The sequence below is a fragment of the Myodes glareolus genome, chromosome 18, assembly GCF_982192425.1.
Source record: "Myodes glareolus chromosome 18, mMyoGla1.1, whole genome shotgun sequence".
NCBI lineage: Eukaryota > Metazoa > Chordata > Mammalia > Rodentia > Cricetidae > Myodes > Myodes glareolus.
The window spans coordinates 43,531,026-43,542,852 of record NC_142043.1 but is presented as its reverse complement, the minus strand read 5'-3'; the positions used below and the strand labels follow the sequence as shown (position 1 = coordinate 43,542,852).

At 38.4% G+C, this 11,827-nt stretch overlaps 1 pseudogene; it reads right to left on the bottom strand.

Moving 5' to 3' along the window:
• Positions 1–11,218: 11,218 nt before the first annotated feature.
• Positions 11,219–11,796, bottom strand: LOC125397900 (replication protein A 32 kDa subunit pseudogene; annotated as a pseudogene).
• Positions 11,797–11,827: the final 31 nt, after the last annotated feature.

The following is an 11,827-nucleotide window of genomic DNA, read 5'->3' as shown; positions in this document are numbered from 1 at the left end:
AGAATCAATAAAAAAAATTTGCTCCACCAAAATATGTTATATTTTTGTTAAAATAAAAACAGCTATCATAGGTTTAAATCACTGATTCATCATCACGTTTATATGCTTGATAAATTCCATGTTACCTAGAGAGCATTTCCTAAAAAACAGTTGTTTTATTAATAGTAAAGCAGGCTTAAAAGTTGTCTTTGCCATGAATTGTGGAGTTGGGCTGATTAGTAAATTTGGAGTATGGTAAACTGTAATGCTGAAGACTGGCAGCATTTGTCTTAGTTTGGTTTCTATTTCTGTGATAAGGACCATATTCAGAAGGAACTTGGTGATTAAAGTATTTTTTCAGCTTATAACTTGTGTTCATCTTTCAACAACATTAGAACAAGAACTCAAGGCAGAAACTCGGAGACAGAAACTGAAGCAGAGATCATCGAGAAGCACTGTTTAGCTACTTTCCTCCCATGGCTTGTCCATCTTGCTCTTTTACAGCACCTAGGTTCCCTATCCCAGATGTGGCACTGCCAACAGTACCCATAGTAAGGGCCCCACAAAAACCATTAGTCAAGAAAAGACTACACAGGCTTGCCCACAGTCTAATCTGGTGAAATTATTTTCTTTCTTTCTTTCTTTCTCTCTCCCTTCCTTCCTTCCTTCCTTCCTTCCTTCCTTCCTTCCTTCCTTCCTTTCTTTCTTTCTTTCTTTCTTTCTTTTTTTCTTACGTTTTTCAAGACAGGGTTTCTCTGTGTAAACCTGTCTGTCCTAGGACTCACTCTGTAGACCAGGCTGGTCTTGAACTCACAGAGAAAGAATAAAATATAAAATACATGGGTTTGTGCCTCAGGTTTGCTTCTGTGTGACCCTCAGTCAGAATTCCCCCATCTAAGCCTCTTTCTGTCCTTTCTACATTGCAGATAAAATTATCTAACTGACATTGTTGCAAGGATCAAATGAAAAGGGTTGACAAACTAACCTCAAAAATGCTCTCAAACGACTCTAACTAAGTTTAGAAAGTGAAATGCTTCACCCTAAATGAGTAATGATTTCTAGTTCTGGGATATTTTTTGGCTTAACTCAACTGCTTTTTCTTTTTTGATGCATTTTCTGGAGCCGTAATTCATTAACTATGTGTTAGAGAATCGTTTACGAGAAAGAGCTATGATCTAGAGTCTCATCAATAAGAAAAATTTATGGGATTCATATTTTAAAGTAAGTAAAAATATTTGAAATAGCTTTTGATAAACCAATATCCTTGCAATATTTTAGTTTTAGAGGTACTAGCATTGTATGTTTTGTTCTTCTGTCAGATCTCAGTTAGAGCCATTTACCTTCAAAGTCCTCAGTAGTCATATTTGGTAAATTGTAGCATTGGCTAATTTAGGTTGAGACTATGCCACCAGAAGTCTGTCTTACTTTGCAGCAAGTGTATGCCACTTGTTATTTTTGTAGACAATGCAAAAATATGTTTCAAAATTCTGTAAGAAACTGCTAATAATTTATCCTGCAAGGAGAGCAATAAGTAGCCTAGAGGGAACCACACTAGACTATCTCTGCCTTTTGTTATTGCTCCTGGCATAGAAGGAGAAGGAGATACATTTTGCTACTTTTCTTTATTCCTGAAAATTATATATTGGCTTTATCAGTCTTCTGCATCACTCTGCCTAAATAATTATCACTTCTTTTCTAAAATGCTATAATTACTATGAAATAGTCTATTAAATTATAATTTTATTTAAGATATAAAATGCAGCCTGGAGTGTAATTCTTGTCTAATGACCGCTTTTCTGGTCATATGCTTTAATTTATGAAGAATAGCTAATAAATGTTTGTGCATATCAGTGTAATCACTGTTAATGGAGACACATGCTTATCAAATATCAATGTAGATCTTGTATATCATATTTTTCAAAAGTCCTAAATCTTCAGAAAGATTTCATAATAATATAGGTAGTAGAATAGTTTGGATAAGAATGACCCCCATAGGCCATATATTGGAATGCCTTAGTCACCAGGGATTGTCACTATTTGAGGTTTAGGAGCATTAGGGGGTGTGGTCTTGTTGCAGTAGGTATGTTCTTGTTGAAGTAGGTGTGGCCTTGTTGGAGAAAGCTTGTGACTGGGAGTATGATTTTAAAAAGCTCCTACCAGGTCCAGAGCTGCTCTCTCTTTGTGCAGATCAGGGTGTAGTGTTCTCGGCTACTGCTCCAGTGCCTGCCTGAATCCTGCCATGCTCCCTGCCATGATTATAGTGGACTAAAATCTTTGAAACTGCAAGCAAGCCCGCAGTTAAATTAAATTCTTTTATAAGAGTTGCCTTGATCATGGTGTCTGATTTCACAGCAACAGAACAGTGAATATTGTAGGGATTAGATTTACCCCTTTCAGTGAAGTCCTAGGTAATAATGTCTTTACTTTTCAACCCATTGTAGAATAAGGAAGCATAAAGAAATTACTTCCTCCAGGTCTTGGTAATTTTATGCTTCTTCACTGAAAAGAGTAAATCTAATACCTATAATATTGAATAAGTTTTGATAAATTCTGACTTTGTGGAAGAAAGCACCTAGGAAGTGGAGATGAAAGTAGGGGAAGGTTAGTGTACTAGAACTTCATGGAAATGGAGATCATGAAAGGGAGAAATTGATGGACAAATGTCACCACAGTGTCAAGCAATCAAGACACAGGTCACCAAGAGCTAGACTGCTTATAGGAAGAATAAATCTCTCCTTGCTAAAGCTAACAGAGGAACTTAGGAGGTGCTTCCAGGACAAATGGATCATTCAAGGCAGTAAGAAGTTGGAAAATGATTTTACTTCATTTTACTCCAAATTATCTTTGAAGTATAAGTGTGTAAATAAATGGAATGTTCAGGTGGGATGGTGGAATACCAGACTAGGAATACTAAGACTCTTGGTCTATGCAAAGTCAAAGTTAGTGAGTTGTTTTGGAGGTTGAAAACAGTGATTTTGATACATTTTTTTCCAGTAGTAGCATACATGATGGAGCCTATCAACAATGAAATTAGTAATCTTACAAGAATGAAGAATTTGTTTCTCTCTTGCAAAGAGAAGTTTCATTGATGAGGAATAGAAAGCACACTTGTCTCTGGGCACGAGGATAAATATTTAGAGTCTAGTTAGTTATTATACTGGCTTATTAAAGTAATGATTATAGGTTTGCCACCTAGATCCATTACTTCACTAGGTCTACGTAGTTGGCTATATTTCCAGTACTCGACTTTCATTCTTGTTGAGTGAGCCTTACGTTCAGTTAGAGAACTGTGGGTTAATGGCAATGTTTTTATGTAACTGTTGCATCATTAGGGTTGTTGTGCCATGGTGGATGCTATTGTAATTTATAGGTATCATAATGGGTACAACTATTGTTCACATTCATCCTTTGGACAACTAATTAAAATATGGATAATAAGTGGTTATGTGTTAGCTAGGATTTATTCATTCATATGCAACACAATTATTTCACATAAGGCTCAGGGATCCTTGTAGAAGAGGGAGAAGAATGATGGTATAATCCAGAGGAATAGGAACTTTGTTTTAAGACTATGTTTCCTAGAAATGTCAGAGAGGTTATGTCAATGAAGTCTCATTAATATGGCTTCCGAAACAAGATCTGAATAATAACATCAAGAGACTCGCTAATATGGAAGGAGGAAGCATGGTAGGGCTTCAACTGTAGACAAAGAAGAACAGATGTCTGGGAAATGTTGAGAGTTGAAGAAATGTTCTTCTCTAGGAAAGAGTTCCACAATTGGTGATTCAATAAATACTAAGTGGGCATTTCTGAGATCCTATCTATCTATCTATCTATCTATCTATCTATCTATCTATCTATCTATCTATCTAGTTATTGTTATATGGAGTGAGAAAATTGTATATATTTATTGAGGAAATACATATATGCATATATATTATTATACTTAAAAAGAAGCCTTGATTTGAGAAAGAGAGCAAGGTGAGTACTTGGAATGGGTTGGAAGGAAGATAGAAAAGGAGAGAATTAATGTAGTTAGTTATTTTATAATTTTAAAAAGAAAAAGAAAAAACCAAATAGGTTTTTTTGCATTCCTTAAAAAATACATAGAGAATTGAAGCTAGAACCCTAGGGTAGCCGGGACAAAAGAAACAAAGTAGGTAAGGAAGGTGTGAGGGATAGTGAGATGCTGAAGACATGAGCACTAAAATCAGGGACTAGCAATAGTGAGCCGAGCTCCAGGCCAGGAGACAGAAAGCTTCGGAAGGAGTCTTCAGGGCATTCTGCCTTGGTGGAAGCAGTCATCATCATATGGTTTCTGATATGTTGGTGGGAATGCAAACTTGTGCAGCCACTGTGGAAATCAGTGTGGCGGTTTCTCAGGAAACTGGGAGTCAACCTCCCTCAGGACCCAGCAATTCCACTCTTGGGAATATACCCTAGAGATTCCCTAACATACTGCAAAAGCATTTGTTCAACTATGTTCATAGCAGCACTATTTGTAATAGCCAGAACCTGGAAGCAGCCTAGGTGCCCCTCAATAGAAGAATGGTTAAAAAAGGTGTGGAACATATACACATTAGAGTTTTACTCAGCGGTAAAAAACAATGACATCTTGAATTTTGCATGCAAATGGATGGAAATAGAAAACGCTTTACTGAGTGAGGTAAGCCAAACCCAAAAAGAGGAACACGGCATGTATTCACTCATAAGTGGATTCTAACCATAATTAAAGGTCTTTGAGCCTGTTATTCATGATCCTAGAGAAGCTAAATAAGAAGATGAACCTGATAAAGATTATTTAGCTATTCGCCAGGAGGTAGGAAATAGACAAGAGTCCCAGGTAACCTCGGGTGCATGGGGCGGGGGTGGGAGGGTTGTTGGAAGGGGAGACGGTTAGAAAGAAGGGAGTAGGGGAGGAATGGGCAAAGCTCGGTGGACCGGGATGTGGGGGAGGGAGGAAGGAAGAATATGGGATCAGGGAAGAATATAGTTCAACTAAGGGAGTCATTTTTGGGATTACAGGAGACTTGATTATATATGGGATCTCAGGCCCAAGGAGAGATCCCCAGATTGTTCTCTGGACAGAGGAGAGGGTGCCTGAACCGGCCTTGGCCCATAACCATACTGATGAATATTTTGCTTATCACCATAGATCCTTCATCTGGAGATGGATGACGATACAGACGGAGACCCACATTGGAGCACCGGACTGAGCCCCCCAAGGTCCAAATGAGGAGCAGAAGGACGAAGAAAATGAAAAAAGAAATAAGGACTGCGAGGGATGCTATCACCCACTGATACAAGGGGACGGATCTAATGAGAGCTTACCAAGGCCAGTTGGACTGGGACTGAACGAGCACGTGATCCAACCAGATTCTCTGAATGTGGCCGGATTCTCTGAATGTGGCTAGCCCGGAGACTTTCTGAAAAGCCATTGACAATGACACTGGGACTTGTTTCCTCTGCATATACTGGATTTTGGGGATCCAGTCTGTTTGGATTCTAGCCTTCCTGGACCTGGAGGGAGGGGGAGGAGCTTGGACTTCCCACAGGGCGGGAAACCCTGTCTGCCCTTGGGGATGGAGAGGGAGGAGGGGAGGGAGTGGGGGGAGTGGGAGGGTGTTGGGAGGTGGGGCGGAAATGGAAACTTTTGTAATTTAATAAAATGACTTTAAAAAAAAGAAATATATGGGTACATGCATGTGTGTGTGTGTATGTATGTATGTATGTATGTACCAACAGTTAATGAAAAAACAGTCTTGAATTTGAAAGAGAATGTAGATGTGTATATGGGTTTGGAGGGAGTAAAGAGGCAGTGGGAATAATATAATTACATTATAATCTCAAAAACGTAAATAGATATTTTTTAAAAGGATAAATTTAGATCTGCCAATTCTCAAAATAAAAGACACTCCTGGTCACACATCTATCTTACTACATAGATATTTTTATATATTATTCATTGATACGCTGGTCACATTAGCAGCAAATGGAAACAGCTTAATATATGAATAATAAAACTATGGTATATTTGCACAATACAATTTATTTAGCTGTAAAGGAAAATGAAAGTTTCAAGAAAATGGAAGGAACTGGAAAATATACACCAAGTAAGGGAACCAGGATTGGACAGATAAATTCATTGTTTGCTTTCTCTTCGTAGGTCTTAGCATGGAATTCTAAACTGAAGTGCTTGTAAATGCTAGTAAGCTAGACAAGGTCCTTAGAAGGGCACAGATAAAAAGACTCCCGAGGGAGGGGAGATATCAGAACATCTGTGATATGTAATTAACTGCTGCTTTGAGCACATGATTATCATAACATAAATACGTACACATATTCATTGATCTCTGGGTCAATGGAATGAAATAGTTCATAATTTAAGATAAAATACATTGACTTAGGTTGTAAAATCTGGTTACATGGGAAATCCAGGACAAGTCAGGTTGGTTGTTATTATAGTGTCCTCTTAAATGCGGGTTAAACAAGCAGGCTGAAATCATGTAGCTAAATATCAAGCAAAGTCTTATGTAACCACAAAATATATTATGAACTTGAATGTGAGACCCAGCCAAAGAACGTGGTCCTCTTTCTAACTTTCCAAATATTTTTTTCTTCCTTCAGAAATCTAAAGAAAAAGAGAGGAAATATATTTGAACAGGGAGAAGAAAAATGTTGGTCTGGAGTTTAATTAGTCAGAGAAAAATTTCTGTAATATTATCAGGGTGTGTTAGGACTTGGTAGGAAAAGAGAGGATAATCTGAACTCTTTAATTCTGAAACTAAGCATTCTCCCCGGGCTTGCACAAAGCACCCTTATGTCCTCATTTGCTTTGGTTATTTATCTGTTTAGTTTTATCCCATGATTTAACTGTGTTTGGGATATGTAAGGGTTTAATTTTGGCTAATAACATCTTACTTCTTCAACAGAGGCAAAACCTTTCTGGTTGAAATTTACATGTCTCGGAGCCATTTTCCGCATCCATGCCAATTCCCCAGGCTCCAAGACAAACCTGTCTTCTTATAGAGGCTCTAGCGGCTTAAGCTTCCAGCTCAGATTTCTTTTGAAAGAGACTGGATGTGATGCAGCAGATTTTTCTCCTTCCCCGAATGGTCGTGGCATAAACACTAAGTCTATATTACCCACTTAGCAAGGTAGCCATGACATTTGGCAAAGGTAGAAGACATTAATATCAGTAGTCATATCTTCAGGCAGACTGATTTTCATTTATGACATCCATCTAGGAGGATCTTATTCTACAGGTCATTGCTTCCTAGGCATTGACCACTGTAGACTTGGGTGGCATCCTATAATTATCAATATCGTATGATAAAGTTTTTGTGTGGTTTGACTTTTCTTAGACTTTCTTCTTTGCATGCAGTTTTTCTCTTCTCATTAAATTTGTGTTGTAAGTACAACCTTAGGACTGAAAGATAGCACCAAAGCTCATTTACGAGTCCACCCGTTTGCCCTCTTTTTGCACCAGAAAAAAAGGAGAGTGGAAGAGTTTAAGCCTTTTCTTGAGATAGGGCGGATCACCACTGAAAAATTCACTGCTAGAACCTTCCAGTCATGACATGATGCTTAAGAAATACGCGATTTTAAAACTTTCTATCAGATAGGGTTTATCACACCTACACACACACACACACACACACACACACACACACACACACACACACATTCATTAGTAAAACAAGCAAAGAAACACAACAATAAACAACTAGGAGTTAGTTTTGTGTTTAGAGCACAGACTCCAATCTTGCCATTTCCTATGAACTGTATTTAGAGTGAGTGGTAAACAGCCACCTCAAATCAAGCTCAAGCCAGGAATCCGGAAAGTGATGGATCTGGGAATCAGAACAGACAGGTTCTCTAAACATGTGTTGAGAATTCTGGCAAACAAGTAGTTCTGCTAAACTGATTGGGTTGTTCCGAGAAGAGAAGCTTAGAGAAGTATCGGGTGTTGATGCAGCCCGGAGACATTTAATGCTTTCTCTCTTCTAGGAATTGAGAGTGTAAACAACCAAAAACCTTTATTGTTTTAATTTGTTTTCAAAATAGTAAAAGGTGGACATACATGCATTCTTTCTTAAAGAACATAGTAAATGTAAATAAGCCTTATGCAAGGGCTATAACTGTCTAAAAGCAAGCAAAATACTTAAATGATACTGTAGCGATTTAAGACAAATCAAGTATGTATATAATTTGGCTAGCCTTAGATATATTACAGAGATAAAGTCAGAGACATATTAATAAATTGGACTCCATTTCTAACTTATTCTTTTTGACCTAATTTGGATTTAGTTTACTATGGTATGGCCCCTCTGCCCTGTCAGATCACAATTCATCAGCTTCTGAAACCCGTGTTTTGATCTTCGCTGGAGAGGGCATCAAGCTCTATTTTCAAAATGCCAAGGTCTGTGGAAATGATGAAGAGTTTTTGATCAGGCTTTAATATAGGTAATTACTTATTGTTACAACTTCATCAAAGACACAGAAAATGCACCTTCAAAGTACTTAGCCGACGTATTATTCTGACACATGTGTCTTGCCTTCCTCTTAGTCCTTAGAAACCATCCATGGCTAGAATGCTATAAGCTACACTTCAGAAGTCACTTTTTAAAACTTGATACATCTAGGTTTCATTCTTGTACCTTTAAAGTTTTACTTCGAAAGCTCAGTGTGAGGAATATGACCCCATCTTCTAGATTCTAATTGGATCAACCAATGAGAAATAAGGAGCAAGGAAGAGTGAGGCTGATACATTCCCTGAGTCTGTAGATAAATCCACACTGGATTGATGAGTTCTTTGATGAAGGCCATTGGTCCACAGGAGCTTCTTTACAATTCTCTATACAGTCTTATAACTGTTTCCTGTTCTTAGAGCCCTGATACCAGAGATGGTCTGATTTCCACAAGTGGTGCTTTTAATCCAGCATTCTATCTCTCAGTATACACACTTATCCTTCTCGTACTATTGCATATATATGCAAACACACATGCTTTTTTTATTTTCTTGTAAGTGTTCAGTGGGTTCATAAATTTAAAAGCAACAGGACTATCTGACACACAAACAGGGAGGGTCTGTTAAGTAATAAGAATGCTATAAATGTCATCTGGCCCATCTCCCCAACAGCATACTATAGAATTGTGAAGAGTCCACCTAGGTGTTTCATTTTGGCCATTGGCTTGAAAGAGAATGGACAGCAGAGAGATGAGATTTAGTAAAAGGGCCTTTAAAATAAACCAAAGTAAATCAAGACTCACTATTTTAGTCAGGGCTCTACAAAGGAACGGAATCAAGAGACTGAGAACCTGGTAGAACCTAGTAGATGTTCAGTCCACAATGCTAGAAGCCTACATGGCAGGCTTCTGGAACATACTCTCTTGTATAACTGTAAGTTTTTACTTTTTGAAAAGTGAGTTTCCAGTGTTTCTCTATCTATGCCCTGGTAGCTACCCTTCTTTTCTGCATTTACACCTTTGGCTGCCTGAGAGGCCTTATAAGGAATCCTCATACATCATTTTCCCCATAACTGACTCATTCATTCAATGTAAAGTCCTGATGGCTCATTAATATGGGCAGAATTTTTTCCCATTTTCTCATTGTGTGTAGCACAATTAATAAAAACCCAGAGACAGATATTAGAGTTCAACCTGAAGAACTGAAGAGCAGAACAACCAGTCACTGGTTCTTTCTTCTACCTTGGACCAAAATGGCAATTTTGCCTCAACAAATACTCAGAATGAGACTCAGCTGAGGCATGTCTCCTCTTATTTTGTATTCCTCTCTAGTGCTGGGATTAAAGGCATGCACTCTTACTGCCTGGCTTCTATGGCTAACTAATGTGGCTACTGGAATTCAAGTTGTGTGCCACCACTGCTTTGCCTGTGTAGCTGATCAGTGTTGCTGTTTTACTCTATGATCCTCAGGTAAGCTTTATTTATTAAAATACAAACAAAATATCACTACATGTGTGAGTGCTGTTGAGAGCAAGGGCATACTGTATTTCCTATTTAACATTTATCTATTTAACAGAATAAATTGATTCCACCTCTTAGCAGCTGTGAATAGTGCCACAGTACACAGAGAGACAGATTCCTCTTCTCGTGGATTTCAAGTCTTTTGTGTGGGAGTAGTGGACTATACGACCTTTCCATTTTTACTTTTTTCTTTTTGAAAAGCATCTGCTTTGGTTTCTTTAAGACATAAACTAATTTACTTTCTCATGTATAGTATTTGTGTCCCTTGTATTCCATGCCCTTTTAAACCTCTTTTATGCTCTATCTTTTTAATAAAAACCATTCTAAGAGGTATGAAATGATTTTGTGATTTTAATTTGCATTTGTATGATACCTACCAATATTCAGCTGATTTCCATTTACCTATTGAGCAGTTGAAATTATTTTGATTAATTTTTTTTCACTACTGCAATCAACCTTAAACATATGGACATTTATGTTTGCAAACAATGCAGTAACATTTCTTCCTCTCTGGCATGTGATGACACCATGCCAGAAGCTCACTTAAACCTGCTTTCATATGCAGGCCAGAAAAGATGGGGAAGGAAGGTGCAATTTTGGAAGTAACATCACAAACACAGAGTGCAAAACTAAAAGTAGGCAGAAGGTGCTCGTTTCTTTTTCTGAGCCTTGACACTAGTTTTGTTCATCATTTCAGTAGGAAGTCTTTCAAGAACAGAAGCTTCCAAGCATGATGCGGTTCTGCCTTGCTCTCTTGTGGCATTCTGCTTTCAATTCAGCCCATCCATCCTGAAGTCCTAACTAGCTGATCTAGAATGTCAAAGAAATCCCACCCTAAGCTGGGCAGTGGCAGCACATGGGTTTGAGGCCAGCCTGGTCTACAGGGTGGGTTCCAAGACAGCCAGGGCTACACAGAGAAACCCTCTACAAAGAAAAAAAAAGAAAAGAAATGAAAGAGAGAGCCAGAGAAGAAGAAGAAGAAGAAGAAGAAGAAGAAGAAGAAGAAGAAGAAGAAGAAGAAGAAGAAGAAGAAGAAGAAGAAGAAGAAATCCCACGCTAGTTTACTTACTTCTCAACTGTTTACCTCCCTTTGAATCTATAAGCAACACACAACAAAACAGAACAGCACTAAATCTGAAGAGGACTTCAGCTGAGACCTTCTATATGAAACATTTGTCCTAGAAGCCACTGGCTAAAACCTGCAGACCTGTAGACAACAGATGATGAAAACAAGTCCAACTAGAAGTATTTATTTCAGGTCCCCAATGGGCTCTTGCTGCTCTGCATCTGTGGATTTAAAGTGATCATCATCTACAGTATGCTAAACGTGCTCCTTCTTGCCCAGAAAATCCACTGCTTGCTTGGTTGAGGCTGCAGGTATGAAACTGGTTCCTGACGTTCTGAAAGTTCAATCCTTCCAGTCTCCTTCCAGTCTTGGGCAAGCCTTGATCAAATTCAGCACCTGGTTTTGGACCACAGTGAGGCCATTTTCTGGCACAGAGTAATTCCCCTGGAGTTTTTTGGCTTAGCCATTTCTGGATTGTTTAGATGGTCTAACTGCTGAGGGCTGATTGTTGGATTTGCTGAGCATCATGTGTGAATTGATCACTTCCAGAATATGTGCAATGAATTCGTTAATATCTTCCAGGGGAAAGATCGTAAAGGCTATCAGCCTCTTTTCGTTATGAAAAGACCTGAGGTGGCCAGCCATGTTCAGGTATGTCTCTGGGTAACGTTCAGGTATGTCTCTGGAGTAACCACAGTGTTTTCACCACTGGCATCCTCTGTGTCAACCCACTGGCAAACATCCATGGCTGCAGCAGTTACATCATCTGTTTTGTAAATAATTTTAGTTGGA